Source organism: Malaclemys terrapin, chromosome 9, assembly GCF_027887155.1.
Source record: "Malaclemys terrapin pileata isolate rMalTer1 chromosome 9, rMalTer1.hap1, whole genome shotgun sequence".
NCBI classification, from domain to species: domain Eukaryota; kingdom Metazoa; phylum Chordata; order Testudines; family Emydidae; genus Malaclemys; species Malaclemys terrapin.
Window position 1 is genome coordinate 80,395,516 of NC_071513.1, and position 18,618 is coordinate 80,414,133.

The 18,618-nt window shown below is 48.8% G+C and overlaps 1 long non-coding RNA gene across 2 annotated transcripts in view; it reads left to right on the plus strand.

Moving 5' to 3' along the window:
- Nucleotides 1–439: 439 nt before the first annotated feature.
- LOC128843062 (uncharacterized) overlaps nt 440–18,618 on the plus strand; it is a 66,358-nt gene continuing 48,179 nt past the window's right edge. For both annotated transcript variants that reach the window (XR_008446177.1, XR_008446176.1), the window contains exon 1: nt 440–1,472. This is a non-coding gene — a long non-coding RNA (uncharacterized LOC128843062). The remainder of the gene's footprint in view (nt 1,473–18,618) is intronic.

Consider the following 18,618-nt stretch of genomic DNA (forward strand, 5'->3'; position numbering starts at 1 on the left):
ATGGACTGAACAGAGAGTTGATTCCTGGTACAGTTCTGCTCTGCTATTCTGACAAATTGCAAACTACTCATTTCTCTTGCCATCTAATGTTCCTGTTCAACAGAGAACCTACTTGTATCCTCTGTTACTCGATTAATAACAGTATCTTATGAGTTTGTCAAATCATTTCTCTTCTGACAAGGAAATAACCATCTTGTGGAGTCCAGGTTCTCCTATTTGCTCAGAATGACCACCATGCACCTTTAAGTGGGGGGAAGGAAGCATTTGGCTGGTCTGGCCTAGTGAAGGCTGGAGGGTTAGGGAGAGCTGAAAACATATGCAAAAGGGGCAGAGTGGTCACTGACTCATCCCCTAGGAATGCAGGGTTTGAAAAGGAACAGCACAGTGCCAGGAGCCTTCTTTTTACACAGACCAAGGCTGAGGCAGGAGGGCTCCAGTGTTCATCTCTACTCGGCTCCACATGGAAGCGAAGCAGGGTGGTGACTAGGGAGCCCTCCCCCCCCCCCTTCAGTCCCAGAATAAAGGCAGGAACTAGCATAGGGGTGGGCAAACTACAGCCCGCGGGCCAGAGCCGGCCCACCAGCCATTTTAATTTGGCCCTCGAGCTCCCGCTGGAGAGCAGGGTCTGGGGCTTGCACCCCTCCGGCGCTCCAGCCAGGGAGCAGGGTTAGGGGTCGTTCTACATGGCTCCCGGAAGCAGTGGCATGGCCCCTCTCTGGCTCCTATGCTTAGGGGCAGCCAGGGGGCTCCACTCTGCATGCTGCCCCTGCCCCAAGCACAGGCCCCACAGCTCACATTGGCCAGGAACCGCAGCCAATGGGAGCTGTAGAGGCGGTGCCTGCCGATGGGGCAACATGAAGAGCTGTCTGATCGCACCTCCGCAAGGAGCCAGAGATGGGACATGCCGCTGCTTCTGGGAGCTGCTTGAGGTAAGTGCCACCTGGAGCCTCCACCCTTGAGCCTCTCCCCATGCCCTAAACCCCTGCCCCAGCCCTGATCGCCCTCCTGCCCTCTGAACCCTTTGGTCCCAGCCCAGAGCACCCTCCTACACCCTGAACTCATTTCTGGCAGCACCCCAGATCCTGCATCCCCACCCAGAGCCCTCACCCCCTCCCACACCCCAATCCCAATTTTGTGAGCATTCATTGCCTGCCATACAATTTCTATTCCCAGATGTGGCCCTCAAGCCAAAAAGTTTGCCCACCCCTAAACTAGCAGCAAGTCTCAGTAGGAGTGCTCCGGGGTACAGCTTAACTGGGCTCCACTCCATGTGGAAGCAGGTCAGGGAGAGGGAGGAGGGAGAAAGCCCTCCTCCTACTACAGTCCCAGAATAGAGAAGCAGGCCCTTGTCCCAGCCTGGCTCCAAGCAGACACAGGATAACGAGAGCTGGGAGGAACAGGGGGAGGATTAATTCTCCCTTTCCCATGGTTCAGGCAGGCAAAGCAGAGTGAATTCACAAAGGGAGGTGCAGGTGAGTAGCAAGGCAGCTCGGAGCCAGATTCTGTCCCTAGGGATACAGACGAGGAGAGGGAGGGGGAGTGCGGTCCCCTGTCATAGCAGCTGGGCGGTGCACGGAGGTTTAGGGAACAGGGTTTCTGGTTTTATCTGCAGTGGGCAGGAGACAGTAGGGTTACCATATGTCCGGATTTTCCCGGACATGTCCGGCTTTTGGGGGTTCAAATCCCCGTCCGGGGGGAAATCCCCAAAAGCCGGGCATGTCCGGGAAAATCAGGAGGGAGGGAGGGCTCGGCGGGGCCTCTTTGGCCGGGGCCGGTGCCGGGCCGGTCCGGGGTCGCGGGGCCGGGGCCGCGGGCCGGTCCGGGGTAGCGGGGGGGTGCGCCGGGCCGCGGGCCGGTCCGGGGTAGCGGGGGGGTGCGCCGGGCCGCGGGCCAATCCGGGGTAGCGGGGGGGAGGTGCGCCGGGCCGCGGGGCCGCGGGCCGGTCCGGGGTAGCGGGGGGGAGGTGCGCCGGGCCGCGGGGCCGCGGGCCGGGGTAGCGGGGGGGGAGGTGCGCCGGGCCGCGGGCCGGTCCGGGGTAGCGGGGGGGAGGTGCGCCGGGCCATGGAGCCGGTCCGGGGTAGCGGGGGGGAGGTGCGCCGGGCCGCGGGCCGGGCCGGGGTAGCGGGGGGGAGGTGCGCCGGGCCGCGGAGCCGGTCCGGGGTAGCGGGGGGGAGGTGCGCCGGGCCGCGGAGCCGGTCCGGGGTAGCGGGGGGGAGGTGCGCCGGGCCGGGGTAGCGGGGGGGAGGTGCGCCGGGCCGCGGAGCCGGTCCGGGGTAGCGGGGGGGAGGTGCGCCGGGCCGGGGTAGCGGGGGTGCGCCGGGCCGCGGGGCCGGGAGCCAGTCCGGGATAGCTGGGGGCTGCTCTGGGCCGCCGGGGGCCGGCAGTGCTGGGCGGGCCGGGGCCGGCACCCCAGGGCCCGAGCCGACCCAGGCTGGAGCCGCCGGGGGCCAGCCTGGGCCGCACCTCCTCCCCCCCACATCCCCGTTACCTGCTTCAGGCTTCCCGCGAATCAAATGTTCGCGGGAAGCAGGGGAGGGGGCGGAGACTTTGGGGAGGGGGCGGAGTTGGGGCGGGGGCATGGGCGGGGCGGGGGGCGGGGCCGGGGCCCCGTGGAGTGTCCTCCATTTGGAGGCACAAAATATGGTAACCCTAGGAGACAGCAGGGGGGTGGAATTTTGCTTTTCCCTCCCAGTTAGGGTTGATGGGACAGGGAACTGGAAAGGAATCAAACCCCGCACAGGGCAGGCAGAGTGCAGTGATTTGGGCCAGGGTGAGCCAAGGGCAGGATCCTCGCAACAAGGGCAAGGGGCTGGGAGAGCCTGGGATAGTGCCTTTCATTACCAAGGGCAGCCTATCGGGCTTGGGCAAGGGGGGGCTCAAGGTGAAGCACTCATCCACGCAAGTGAGCTGGCTGTGTTGGATGGTGGGACAGTCAGCCGGGATTTGATACAAGTAATCAGGGTTATTGCATCTGAGATTTTTCCACAGCTTTGCAGGCCGTACAAGGTGTAATGGTTCGCGCGGTTCTAGGACATTCCACTCAGGTGATTGCAGGAGATGAGGCAGACACCGAGGGGAGGGGTGAGTTAAATCAACAATGGATAAAGGTTCCCAATTGCAGAGGTGTTTGGATCTGCTTTGGGGAGAGGTACATGAGGTGGTTCAGGGTCCCATACCAAAATGATATGGCAAAGGTGGGGATTGTGGGCACTAGTGGTTCCTTTGAGGCTTTACCCCCCTGAAAAAAAACAAAAAAACATGATGCGGTATCACATGGGCCAGCCAGAAACTGTCTCAGTTTCTGTAAGCAGATGCAGGGTATTGCATGGGTGATACAGGCTAATTAAGTCCCTCCAACATGGGGACAGCCTTGGGAGAGGTGTCTTGCTAAGGCTGCATTCCTTAGCTATGCTTGTGTTACAGCTGAAGTTTACCCAGGGAGAAGCCCGGCCTTGTTAGATATATAAATATAATCGGGCTGGCATGCAATACATTCAGTGGCATACATCTAATCACAGCAGTTGCTGTTGCAGCATCGGGTAGGCATGCAATTCATTCACAGTGTGGAAGCAGAGACAGAACTGACAGGAAGGGGATGCAATGCATGACCGTTCTTTCTCTGCTTCCACAACAGGAACACATTTCTTTATAGCACTGGCTTTTGCAGTATCTGTACGTTCAGGCATGCATGCAAAATGTGTTTTGGGTCTCACACAGCACATTCCTGCCACAATAGTGAGGGGAGGTACAGGATGCAGGGTAGAACAAATGCACCTGCAGGTAGGCCCTGTTTGAACAGGGCGTGGGTGACAGAAGGCAGGCCGGTGCAAAGGGCCAGCTTCAAACATTGGAATGGGCTAAGGCCTCCTGTGGGACTACCCTAGCAAAGCCAATGTGTCAAATTTATGTGCTGGGTTTTTTAATGGGGGTTCTTATCCCATTTATATAAAATAATGATTAAAGTCAAGGGTGGGGCTTGGGGCCATGTTGTTAAGGCAATAATGCTACAAGAATGAATTTGGGGTACAGGGGCAGGGCCATCCAGCCAATTGCCTGTGGACAACTTGTGGGTTTCCCCCAAGGCTAGCTTCAAGCAGCAGTGGAATGGGCAATGGCCTCCAGTGGGACTACCCCAGCAAGGCTGTTAGGTCAAATTTGTGGGCTGGGTTTAATGGGGGTTCTTATCCCCTTTATGCACAGTAATAATTAAAGTCAGGGGTGAGGTTTGGTCATGTTGTTAAGACAATAATTCCACAAGGAGGAATTCGGGGGTACAGTGGCAGGGCCATCCAACCAATTGCCTGTGCACAACTTGTGTGTTTTGCCTGGAGGCTCGGTCCCTGGAAAGGCTCCAGGGAATTACATGCTTCATAACCTCTCTGGGGTTGACAGTGGCATAGCACATGCGTTGTCTCATTTTCAGGTCCACAGATATCTGGAGTTGGTACCAGGAGCCAGCCGGGAACCCAGGCAGATGCCGCTAGTGCTATGGAACTTTGGCACAGAATGGTTGTCAGTGTGGTGCGAAGATTAGTTGCTCCGTGCACGTGGCAGGGATTGAGAGAAGTTTTAATGCTTTCATGCAATTTCAGGATGAGGAAGGCCAGTCAGCAATATGGCCCATTACAGAGGAACAGGTGCTGCGGTACACGTTGTCGTTGGCAAACCATCAACTGGCATCCTCCACAATCTTGAATTGCCTTTCTGCCATTACATTTGTTAGTAGGCTAAATGGTTATCCTGATCCTTGCAGTGGTTTTTTTAGTTCAATGGTTTTTGGCTGGGTGGTCGCATACCGGTGGCCCCACGGTGGATTCCCGTTGTTCCATCACAGTTTACGTACTTAAGGATTTTGTGCATATCTTTGGCGACGTATGTAATAATGGACAGGAGGCAGCCTTGTTCAGGGCTGCATTCTTGACAGCAGTTTTTGGTGCTTTCAGGATCAGTGAACTAGTACCTGGGTTCAGTAGGGACTCAACAGGAAGGGCTTTGCAAACAATGGCATGAGCATTCAATGATATTACACTTGTGATGGTCAAAGACAGATCAAGTCGGCCGGGGTGAATCTGTGGTCCTCTGGCAGGGTGGTGAGCCTGGGGTCTGTCCAGTTCGGGCTTTGAAGGCCTACAGGGTTATACAGCCAAAGGGGAAAAGCCCCCTTTTTATGCATGGTGATGGGAATCCCCTCACAGCATATCAATTTGTTACCATGTTGAGAAGGGGGCTGATGAGGTTGGGGCTGCCAGCCCATGAATTTGGTTCCCACTCATTCAGAATCGGGGTGGCAACGGCAGCAGCACAGCTAGGTATGGGAGCAGAGACAATCCAGACACTCGGGCGTTGGCATTTGGATGTGTACTAAACGTATGTAAGACCTCAGGCAGTAAGTCAGCATTAATTTGTCATAATCTCATTACAGATATTGGACGACCAGCCATGCAGAAAGTGGCGTGGATCTGCAGGCATAGTATTGTCTTTTGGGCCCATAGGCACAGGTCCAGGTTGCCCAAGGGTCCACAGCTGGGCTTCAGTGATGAGGCAATACTCAGTTGGCATGCAAGGAGGGGCATGTTATGGGATCAACTAATATCGATGCTATATGCTTTGCGGGCCCGCCAGTGGCCCCCAGATATAATTATGATGCATTTTGGGGGAAATGATTTGAGAATGCTTAAAGGGGTGGAACTAATGCTCAGAGCAAGAAGGGACTTGGGGGCTGATCCGTAAACTTTTTCCAGGAGTTAACATGATTTGGTCAGACATGCTTCAGCGCAGGGTCTGGTGGGGCGCCATGAGCCCCGCCCCAATACCCCCAAAGCAGACAAGACAAGGAGGTGAATGAGGAGGTGGCCAAATTCCTTGGGACCATAGAAGGGTCAGTAATTTCACATCTTGGTATAGTATATGGGGCAGCATGGGGTTCACCTGTCTGATGTAGGTGCTGTCATGTTTTTAACTGATATAAAAGATGGCATTAGGCGATGTTTGGGAACCCGACTGGGTGTGAGGAAGAGGCAGCCGAGCTAATTGCTAGCACCTCCTTGTAGCGGATGTCCAATGCAGGTACTCCATAGGAAAGATATACATCTTCATCATGTTCCTATTACGCCTCTGGCATTTAGGGCAGTGACAAAGCTCCTCCACTCCTGTTTTGTTTCTGGCAAGTATTTCAATGGTTCCCCAGCTGTGCCCCAGGTTTTTCAGCTCAGCTTCCACAACTCTTCACCATGTTGTTTTCGGGCAGCTTCGTTTTCGCTTGCCTTCAGGTGTCCATCTTTGCGTCTAATCTCTGCTGTGACCTGAGCTAGCCTCCCTGTTTTGTACATTGTCCGTACGTTCCAAAAAAAATGTTTGGTTTTTGTCTTGGTGTTGAGCACCTCAGTCTTCATGCCAGTGGCTTCCTTTCAGCTTTCACCACTGGCAGTCATACAGGTCATTGACTCCTGAAGGGCATCACAGACAGTAATGGTCAATTTCTCCATCGCTGTTTTCATAACACATTTTGTTTTTTACTGGACAGGGTTGTTAGCCCTGTGCCTAACCCCTAACCTGGAGGACCAGGATGTCTGTTTTGTCTGGCCCCTCCCCACAGAACAATCCAGCATGGTTGAACCTACCAGGAGCAAAAAGCCCCCACCAACACAGACTCTGGGGATTGTTAGAGCATGCAAGGTGTCCCGCCATGACAAGACACAGACACCAGAGGACAGGAAAGGTATACAGTGACCAGATAAATGGCTTGGAAAAGGACTTAAAAAGAAGTGTTCATTAAAGGAACGAACGGGGGGCAATTGGGGACTCCTATGATTGGTACGGCAGGAAGCCAACCCCCCATTCTTATTGCCCACCTTAACCCTCCTATGAGGAAGGGGTGGATGGTAAGGTCCTGGCAATGGATTTGCCAGAGGGACATGAATGGAAAAAGAGTGGGAGCTGGTAAAAGCCCCCCAGGTAATTATGGAATAAACATGGGGTTACCTGCACTGTACACTGTAATCTGCCGGCTAGTCCCAGACATCTAATAATAAAGTTGTGGCCTGATTAAACCCATGTCAAATGTCTCCTGTCCTTCTTTCGGCATAGCCAGACAACAGTATGTGTGTTGTAGCAAACACTAGCCATCATCCCCTTGTATAAAGTGGGATTTGCAGATACACTCAGGACAGGGGGTACCTGTACAGATCCTGGGAGTCAAGCCCTCTGTCCTTCAAACTCTCCTCTCTCTTCCCTTGTCCACTAACCTCCTAGCTGCATGGCTCCTGAGGCAGCAGTGCTGTCACTGGCTCTGTCATCTGTGTGAGTGAGAGGGGAGAGAGGGTAAAGCACAGAGCTGATTTAGCAATGCTAGCTCCCCGCTGAAAATCTGCTTGTTTGATGGAGAACTTAAACTGCACAGAACCACTGTTCCCCCAGCACCCCCCCCCCCGCAGTCCCCGGCTTCCACTACAAAATTCAGAAAGCCCCTGCCGCATTGTATTTGCACAGAGGAACATCTGTAGTCTTGAGGGCCCTCCTCTTCCCTTATGGGCCTGATCCACAGCCTGTTGAAATCAATGGAAAGACTCCCATTGACTTCAACAGGTTTTGGATCAGGCCCTGTGTCTTTGCCAGCCAGTTTGGCTAACAATGATGCTTATTTAATCTCCTCTACAGCTGCCAATGGACGGGATCAGTGAGCCTAAGTCTAGTAGTTTGTATTCAAAGCTGATACCAACTATATTGCAAGATTGGCAGATCACATCAATTGGGATGGCCTTAATGACTCAGAAAATGAAATACATAAAGGTGTTATAGAGAATAGCACAGTAAAGAAAGTGCATAAGCAGCATTCCTAACTACCAGAACTATAGAACATCCAGTCACCCAGAAAAATATTTAATATGACAACTCAGTTAGTTTTGCTTGCTTAGAAAAATGTTTAACAGTCCTGGAGGGCATTTAGAAATAAAGAACTAGAAAAAGCAGTTTTTTTCAAAGGCTACTTCTAAATTCCTTTCTAAGTTGCATGGACACGTTATATATCTCCAGAAACATAATCTTCTATCAATACTGTTTACAATTAATATTAACTACAGAGTTCATGAACACAATCAGTTTACATGGTAGCTAAATAAAAGCCATAATCTATAATGCTATGAGTCAATTGTGATTGAAATTCATTTTTCCACTTCAAATGACATATGTATTGGAAATTACCTACCCCCATCATGACCCTAGACCTGGGAGGTAGGTTAGTTTTATATGATTTCATCTGGATTGGTTCCTGCCCACTCTATCCTGGCTCCTTCCTCCCAGCCTGTCAAAGAAGCTGGAGAAATTTATACAATAAGCAATAATAAAATAAATATGATGTGTGGTATTTGGCAACAGCATCTTCAAGAAATCAAACATCATAGTATAAATTAAACTAGCTAGGCTGAGAATTTAATGAATCCAGTATTTTATGCAGTATATTCATGGCTTTTAAAATGGGCTCAATATTACTTCCATTAAAGCCAATAGCTTTAAGAGTACCCTCTTGGTAGTGCCAAGAATTAGCCGCCATATGTATTTAGGATTTTGAAATCCCTGATATACTTTTGCTGGTTTACAAAGGTTACGGTTAGTGGAGGAACAGAATACAATACAATTTCAGCTAGCTAGAAGCATGAGGCCAGGTTCTCTTCTCTCACACCCTGGTAAGAATCAGGAGCAACTCAATGGAGGGAAGTAAAGTTACATTAGCATAAAACCTGTGCGAGGAGAATTAGGTCTCATTATCATTAGTGTTAGGTTTTTTTAAAGTCATCCTCCTAAGACTTAATGAGGGGCCCGATCCTAAGGTCTTCGCTCTGTCCTTTTTAGATGAACCACCATTGACTTCAAGGGGATTTTCCCTTGCTCAGCTTAAATAAAGGCTCCAGGACCAACCCAAAGGATTCATATGACGGTCTAAATCCATTGTGTGATGCTCCTGGATCTGAGCAGTAAGAGAAAACACTGGATTTTAGAGTTTCTCCAAAACAGAAAGGACTTAGATGTGCTACTTTCTTTTCCTTTAGCCATAACATAAAGCACAGTAAATGACACCGGTTTAAAGAAAGAAATGACAGCCTTACCTTTCATGTTATAAATAATGTTTCTATAGTTATGACATTTAATACAATGCTGCATTTAATATTTAAATGTACTAATGCCTCATGGAATAAATGAGATAAAAGAGATTGACTGAATGAGACTATATGGCAAGCAAGTGTGTTGATTGGTTTGTCAGCTGTGTGGTGTTTGGAGAAGTAATTACTAAGCGTCATAGGTGATTTAACAAAATGGCAACTACTCTTTATCAACAGCTAATGACAGCGATGTGAGCAACAGTCAAAAAACCTTTTTCTATGCCAGGAGGACAGACTAAGACCAGTTCTGACAGATTTCTACCCACCCAACTCTCTTGGCTGGATACAGAGGAATAACACAATGAACCATGACATAGAAGCATTACATCATCAGACCTCTCCCACTAGCTGTGCATGGCTGCCCCTGGGCCAGTCATGTGATGTAAGCAACCGTGGGGGTTAGCCTGGTAACACACTCATTCAAATGCAACTGGGGTTTCAGTTGCCAGGTCATAGCAAGGAGTTATGGAGGAAGGGCAGCTTTGCTCCTAGCTAGCCTCTCCCTTCTCAGTCTGCCTTGAGCAGAGGAAGAGCAGCCTAATCAACCAGCCCCCAAATAACCACTGCTGCCCAGGCGAAGAGGCACCCTACCACAGCTAGAACCTGCCTCTGATTGCCTCGCTGGGGGCAGAAGCTCTGGTTTGCACTTCTTGGTGCAGTCTGTAGAAGTGCAGGGAATTCAGACAACACTCCCACTACCCAACAGTACTACGCTGTAACCTTGGCTGGAGGGAAAGGAATAGGATCCAGAGGGTGAAGATACACTCAGCAAGGTTCCCAGTCTCTGGCTGGGGAGAGAAAGCTAACTGGGGGATGTGGAACAGCAGCTGCTTGTTAATAAGTACTAGTGGGACTGAAGGGGTGAATTGAACTGAGGAAGCAGGATATTAAGTGGTGTAATTGGAAGTGAGCAGATTTGATGGGGGAGGAAGGCAGGTTATTAGATTTGATGGCTGGAGGGAGGGAAGGGTTAATTGAATTGTTGGGAGCAGGTTAATTTGACAAGTGTGAGGGCTGGTGAATTGCTTTGATGATCAGGGCTAGAGAAGATTAATTGACTTTCTATAGTCTTCTTCTGGGGCACTCCTGATGGCGCCCCTTATTTTTCCCTCCTCAGAGGCTTCATCATCCACCATAGGACCAGTGGGCTTCAGGGTCTTAGGTCTTAGTGCAGGGGAGGTTCAGCTAGCTTTCAGGCCTCACTGGTGAAGAAGAATCTTGGGCCTTGGTCTCTGTTGTGGAGTTGGTGGCTCAGGTATCAAAAGAGCCATCTACTGAAGCGAGCAACTCTTAGGCTGACAGCTTCTCCTCCAACCTTGTCTTCCAGCAGCCAGCTTTCTCTCTCTGGTCATGTGGGCCAGCCACTTGCAGACTCTCTTTAGCCTGCAGTTGGTCACCCCGGCATTCTAATCTGGTTTCTGGTCCAGCCCCCCCAAGACAGTCTCTCCCTTCAGCACAGATAAGACAGGCAGTCTCAGTTGCAGTTCTAGTTTCTGCCCCCATGCAAGCTGCTTCTCTGAAGCCCTCAAATGGGATACAAGTGTTCTTATAAGCCATAGGTAAGGATGATCCTTGGAGGGAAGTAACTCTGTCAGTGACAGGGAAATTATTCTAAGCCTCCCAGGAGTTAGGAGGTAGAATTTTAACCAGGAGCTCACAGGAGCCCATCCCAGTACATCATTGCTTAGTGCACCTTTACCCCCAAAGCAGCAATCTTCTTTAGGAGAAGGATCAAACCCTTTTCCCCACTGGCAGAGAAGCTGTTCTTCAGTCCGCTCCTTGGCATGCACCTCAGGTGGGATGTGCCACTGCCTTACCCTTGATAGCAGCAAACCTAGGCCCCCCATTGCTTCTCCTCTTCAATTTTATGCTTTGAGGCATCCCTTGATGTGAAGCTCTAAGATGTACAGAGCATCTTCAAAGGTTAGATCATGAAGATTTGGGGCGTCCCCAGAGCAATGTGCTCTCTGGGGCACCACTAACAAGGAAGCCCCAGTATACTGCTGAAGCAGGCCAGATCTTGCCATCAGAATGTAATGCTGGGAAACAGATTAACCCCACTTCACAATTTAATCTGGGTTTGGCTATTGAGGGAGGGCAGGATTGAATGGATTGTTACTTGAATCTCATTGGTTTATCCAATCTTAATGGTGATTTTTCAGGGTTATAAATGTGAATATGGCATGACCCAGAATGGCTTAGCCAGCTAATCACCATCCAGTGTCAAAGTATAGTTTTACAAGATAATGAAATGGCCAGTCTTGCTGTGAACATGGTTCTTTTACATAAAATAAGTGTTATTAACACTTGATATTTGTTGTGATGTAGATGGGCTTGCCAACCAGCCAGTTTTACTCAAAGCATTTTCAAAGCAGGTATTTTGAAAGTGACATTTGTTTTTGTGGAGTACAAGCCTATAAAGTTTCTAATATGTTTCACACTGGTGAAGTGAATTAAAATGCAGATATACTTGTTATGAAGTCTTTCAAACTAACACTCCATGCATGAAGTATATCATTTCACATGTGCCTTTGCCTACTACCAGCTATGTTTGCTATCTTTGATGCCACTACTATGATTTAAAGGGATGTCAGCAACACTCCCTGTAATGCTGTTTAATTTTATACAGTAAACACTCATCAGAGCTGGCACCATTTCATTTCCAGCAGATCATGTGCTACTGGGAGTCTGTCAGATTTGAAACTACAAGCTAATGCTAAAGACTGCTGCTTTCCCTACAGGCTGCAATTTGTCAGTTGCGGGCTTAAATGTAAAAATATTTGGATGCAATCTTGAAAGATACAGTTCTAGCAGGAGCAGATTTACCATGAAACAAACCGTGCGGTGGAACGGAGCCCCCAACGACATGGGGGTCCCCAAAATGTAGAACAAATATCTGACAGCCTGTCCCTGAGTCCAGCGGCACAGCAGGGCTCGGGCAGGTAGGCTGCCTGCATGCCATGGCTGGTAGCCTTATGCCGCTCCCGGAAGCGGCTGGCTACTGGCACGTGTCTGCTTGCTCCTGGTGACAGGGGGAGGTGGCTCCATGCGCTGCCCCTACCCCGGGCAGTGCACGGAGACCTACTGACCCTCCCCCCCACCCAAGGGGCACGTGCCAGCAGCAGGGCTAAGGCGGCTTCCTGGCCGCTCTGCCTCCCTCCCTCCGTCTGCTTCACGCACTGCTCCCACCCCGAGCACTGGCTCCATAGCTTCCATTGGCTGAGAACTATGACTAATGGGAGCTGCTAGGGTGGCACCTGTGGGCAGTGGTGTGTGGAGACCCCCTGCTCCTCCCCCCACCTAGGAGCTGCTGCCATAGGGGTGTGTGTGCCTGTTGCTTTGGGAGCCGTGCTGCCCAAGGTAAGTGCTGCCCCCCTCCTGCCCCGAGCCTGTACCCCACACCCAAACTTCCTCCCAGAGCCTGCACCCCTCGCCCCAACCCAGAGCCCACACCCAGCACCCAAATTTCCTCCTGGAGCCCACACCTCCTCCTGCACCCCAATTCCCTGCCCCAGTCAAGGTACCTCACTTTATTTTCATTTACTTCCCATTACTTATAATATAGGAGGAGGAAGAAGAAAAAAAGAATGAAAAATGAGGTGAGGGGGAGGAGATAAAAGAGAATGTTCTTTTTCTTGGCTGGGTCCCGAGGGGGGCCCCCAAAAATGAAGCTGCACACAGGGCCCCACTAACTCTAAATCCGCCACTGAGTTCTAGATATCGAAGAAGGGGACATGTATGAATACTGCTCTAAGACAGTGAATCAAAAATGTTGATTAAGAAGGCATTATGGACATAAGATCTGATTTTCCATTGCCTTGCTCTTTGTATCATCACGTACATCTGTGCAAAGTGAGTATAAAGCAAGTGAAAATGGTATCAAAATTAGAATAGCATTTTTGGTCCACTTTGACAAGGTGCAAGGTGGTGGCGGTTCAAGCCCACCTTAGCTATTTATAGCTAAATAAAGCACTCAATGTTTGTTATAAAATTAAAAAAAAACTTGGGGAACCACTGTACTAGAGTCCACTTCTGTTTTCAACTGTTTACTAAGGTGATCCACCACTACATATATGCACTCCCTGCCCTGGCACTGCAACCCTGAGCACCACTCAGATTTGGCCCAGCTACAATGGAGGGGTGGCTGAGCCAAAGGGAGAGGCTGCAAACAGGTGTTCCAGGTCACAATGGCCAGAGCAAGGAGCTGAGCCCAGTCCTGTGAGACAGGAGCTGCAGCTGTGGGGTAGGCTTGTTTTCCAACCTCCCCAGGGCCTTCCCTCTGCACTGGCCTGGAAGAATTATGTCTTTGCCTAGGCCAGGAATCACTAATGGGTTAATCCTGGATTAGAACCTTCCCATGACTCACTGGTGGATTGGGACCTACTATTTGGGAAAGACTTCTCTAGCACAACTTTCCCCTTAAAGTGTTCTTCTACTCTTAAAAGTGACTTCATTACCATCTCTCAGATTCCAGAATATATTCTATTTGAGGAGTGGTGATAGAGTTCCTGTTCCTCCACCCTACCAGCAAGAACCAGGATGTGTTGTAGGGAGAATTTACTAAAGAGAGGGACTGCCTTGTGCAGGAATGCTATAGTTACTACATAAGGCATGGCTTTTTGTGTTTATCTCCTCACACTACGTTGTCTTTGAATAATTGTTTTTCTCCCTGCCAGCCCTGTAAACTCAGCCTACAATCTGAAAGTCAGAGTGGGTTCTTTCTGTTTGGCTCATTCCCACTAATAAAGATTCTACAGGCTAAATTAGTCCCTTATTTACACCTGTGCAACCCCATTTCTTTCAGTGGGATTGCTCAAGCATAAGTGATTGGACCTGAGTACACAACTTTGATGCATAGGAAGGAATGAGAAACGAGTTCCGCTGTGTTGGCTCAGCAGGGCTAACAGGAGTAACACACAGGAAAACCATTTCTCACTATATGAGCAGCTAAAACTCTAAATACACACCAGGAGCAGATGTGCTGAGTCAGAGGAGACAGAACTATTTTTATGCAGTCACTTATCAGAATAGAACAGGATGGTGAACCTTGGACCAGATCCTCAGCTGGTGTAAATTGGCCTAGCTCTAGTGAACTCAATGGCACCATGCTGGTTTATACAAAGATTTGTCCTGCTGCCTCTTGCCCTGAGGACCCTGAAAATGAAGTCTCTTACCAGCTGCCTGTGCTGGAACTATTTCATCCTCAGCCCCAGTAAAAAAGGGAATTCTGTTGGTGCATAGAGCCCTTCTATGTGAAAAGATTTTATCCTTCATATCTTTGCTTTTTGAGGGAATTCACTATGGGTCAGGTTAAGAATATTAGTCTACATTCCTGGATTGCCCGCTATACCATGTTATCTGAGTGCATATGTAAGGCTTAATGCTTTCTGGGCACTGTGGAGCATATCTTGGGTATTGAAACTTGCTACACCTTTGCAAAGTGTAGCCATCCCCCACTCCCCCCATCTATGTCTCAGCTACATGAAAGGCAGAGGCACCACGTTCACTCAGCCATCCCACATCTGGAGTTAACAGCAATGGCAGGGCTAGTTGTCCTCTACTCACTTCTAGTACACGGAAGCAGGATCAACCTTGTTGTGTACACTGTCATGGAGTGGCCGGCTCCTTGAAGGGGAAATGGGGCCTCAACCCACCTGTGAGAAGTTTAGCTCACCTTGCCTGGTTGGCAATAATGAGGGCCTGTGATTACCTTAGGCTAGGCCTGGGGGAGATAATGGAGGAAAGGAAAGGGGTTGAAGTGGGAGTTGGTAACACTTCACTGAGGAGGCCCAGGTAGGATAGAAGCCTGGAAAGTTCTAGTTAGCTTGAGGAAGCTGCAGGTGAGTGCTGTAGGGAGTGAGGGTGACTTTATCAGGGAGACTCCCATTTATATTCCCAAAGCTCCTGACTTCTGATTTAATAATGCTATCTCCTGCATCATCGGCCATGGCCTGACCACTTGTCAGATGGCCAGGGCACTTTATTGGCCAGGAGGGGAGTGTTCTTAGTTCATATTGGACTGTGATGGTGAGTTAGTGAGGAGCCTTGTGAGAGAAGGGAAACTGAGTCAGGCTGCTATAGAGCCATCCCTGGCAATGAGAGGGTATGCTTGGGTGGTGGCTGACCATGTTACACAAACAGTGCATACAGCACTAATGAGATGGTTCTCACTAGCTGGGATAATTACAGGAAAAGTATATCATCCTCTCCTGGGAATACACTGATGCAACAAGAGAAGTCATGTCTGAACAACTTTACCTTTTAAAATTGGTCTATAATTACTCTGTGAGCCAAACTATATAATATCACATTGTTCCCAATAACTGAAAGAGTTATGGAGGGTACTCGTGTAATTATCATTAAGAGTGTAATTACTAGGTCTTTGTCAGTCAGACACAAGGAAAAAAAGCAGACTGAACTGGGGGAACAAATGCTGTTATGCCTCCACCTATACAACCAAGGGTTATGATCAACTTAACCTCCTTCACACCTAGACACAACTGCCCTAGAGATCTGCAGTGTTCTTAAAGTCTGAGGAGCAAGGGTATTTAATATGTCAATACATGGATTTTCTGCTCACTGGAGCAGGAGTTGCAGTACAACCAATTGCGGAACAGCTCCAAACTTCTGGAGCAGAAAGGTTTCTTCATCCGCCCATATGACCTCTGCACTAAATCAGGCTGCTCTTCCTCAGTGTCTGAGGTAGGATTTGGGTCAGAGTGTTTAGAGATGCCTAGTATTTTAATCTAACAGTGATTGGGATTTATGCTTGGGAATAGTTGCTTTCTCTATTTTGAACAGGGAAAGGGAAGAATTACAGTTTGCAATTTGCAGTATTATGCTTCTGAGGTAAAATATAGGAAACTTGTGGATAGCTGGACTGTTCCAGATTCTACAAATGTCTCTGTTTTGTCAACCCAGTGAAGTTTTGCATTGTTTTTTAATCATCAGAAAAGGCTGGATTCCAGCAGATAGTAGCCATGTGCTTTTTGAACAAGTTGCCTTTGGAAGGCTTAAGGTTACTGGCAATAAGCTGGCTTGGAGAGAGTAATTTGAGGAATGTACACTTCTAATGGCATGTTTTTTTTTTCTGATTATGAGAGAGAATGTGGCACTAGGGACTCCTGAACTCATTTTACTGAAATTATTGCAAGAAAACTTCAGTGCTTTTCTTTGTATAGTCTAGGCCAGGGGTTCTCAAACTTCGTTGCACCGCAACTCCCTTCTGACAACAAAAATTACTACATGACCCCAGGAGGGGGGACTGAAGTCTGAGCTTGCCAGAGCCCAGCTGCCCCGGGTGTGGGGGGCCAAAGCATGAACTCCACTGTTCTGTGGGAGGGGCAAAGCCCAAGGGCTTCCACCCAGGTGGGGGGCCTGTGACCTGAGCCCTGTCACTAAGGGATGAAGTCCTCGGGCTTTGGCCCTGGAAGGTGGGGTGGTGTCGTGAGCTTCAGCCTTTGGCCCCAGCAAGTCTAACACCAGCCTTAAAACAGGGTCCTGACCCACAGTTTGAGAACTGCTGTGCTAGGCAAATAAGAATGCTTCATTACATGTTTCCAGTAAATCTTGCTTAATAAGTGAGATGTGTTCAGGAAGTCACTTTATATTGAGAGATGGGTTGTCTCTGAAAACTAAGGGCTTGAGTTAGGTAGGCCTGTATGGACAGAGGTGAAAGGAACTTCCACCCTGCATGTGAAGCGTCTCTCTGCCTTTGCCCTCACGGTGTACAAAGTCATGAGGGTGTGTCAGGTCAACAGTAGAACAAAACCTCCTGAAGGGCTTGCCTCCATTGCAAAATATGATCATGTTTAAACACAACTGTGAACAATTGAATTAGATGAGGTGATCATGGGAACAACCTTCCTTTCTCTAATCAGTGATTGTAAAAACTGAGACATAGTGGGTAGGGCAACATCTTTTATTGGACCAGTTTCAGTTGGTCAGAGAGACACGCTTTCAAGCTCTACTTATATCTGAAGGCTTTGTGGAGCTCGAAAGCATATATCTTTGACCAACAGAAAGTGTCCAATAAAAGATGTTAGACAAAGTGGCTGGGATATCTTGTATCCTGGGACCAACATGGCTACAATAACACTGCAAACAAATTGTAAGGACTGGTATAGAAGAGTTCTTCGCCAAATCTAATGTGATTGCCACTGTGCTAAGTATCCATGAAAGCAAAAGCTGCACAAAAAATCCCATCAGCAGGATCATAGTGGCTGCTCTGTTTGTATTTTTCCTTCCTCTCAGTCTCAGTGCACAGCCTCATTCTAGGCAATAAAATCTCCAAATGCCAAAGCCATCCAGAGGTGATGGATAAGAACTCAAATTCCATTTACTTTATTTGCATCCTCTCAGGTACAGAAATATAACTTACTTCTGCCACTGACAGCTGCTATGGACAGCATTTCCCTGCATAAGACTGATTGAAATATAGGGACTGACTCCTGCCCAACACTATAAAGTGTGATCACAAAGCCAGTGGTTGTGGGAATACACTTAGTTCTCTTCATTATACTTTTAAGCACAAGTAAGGAGACGTAAACAGAAAACTCTTCTGCCAATAGGTACTGTAGCTGACTACAATCCCCTCAAGTCTATAGCAGAAATTGTGGACTTTGTGCTCTATACATGCCAGAGCCTGTGATGACCCAGATGAGTTCTAATTCCTCTCCATGCACCATGATTGACATTCGCTGAGAGTGAGGATATGCAAGTCAGTATCAAGTGCCAGTGATTTCATAAGGTTAGGAATATGGCTTAAGCTCATTCTACCTTATTTGCATCCCCTTGGAGAAAGAAATGTAGATAAGTGCTGGAGGAAACCTATATCCTCTATGAAAGATGAAGCTGTCCACAATGTAGTCTTTCCTGAGCGGTTACAAACAAGTCAGTGCTCACTGTGTACATGTAACTTAAATTATGTCATCTATTGCCTGGACCTGTGTTCTGTGAGCATTTCAAACTTTCATTGATTGGGCTATAAGCTCTTTTGGGGCAATGACTGTATCTTCATTTTGTGCATGTGCATGGGTGCATACATGTGCAATGCTCAGCACAAAGGAATCACAATCTCTGACTGCGGCCTCCAGGTTTTACCACAATATAAATAAGAGATCTGAGGGAGCATTTGGGTGCTCAAGGAATGCAGGATTAGTTCTCTGGTACGTAACACCTTGTGCTTTTTTTATTCAGTGAATTCATACTCTTATACAGTGCTACCGGTATGCACAGTGCTTTGCAGATCATTACAAATGACAGGCCCTTGGCTCCAGCATTCCACAGCTTTTAAATAACATGACACAGCCAGGGGTGTCTTTAAAATGGGCGAGGAAGGCAATAGGGGTAGATGCGGGTTACTATAGCAAAAGCTCTATAGCTGTGATAATGGTTATGGATGTTATATCACTATTTAAAAATTAATGGAAGTTAGGGACAGTGTCTGGAAGGAAAGCAGGAG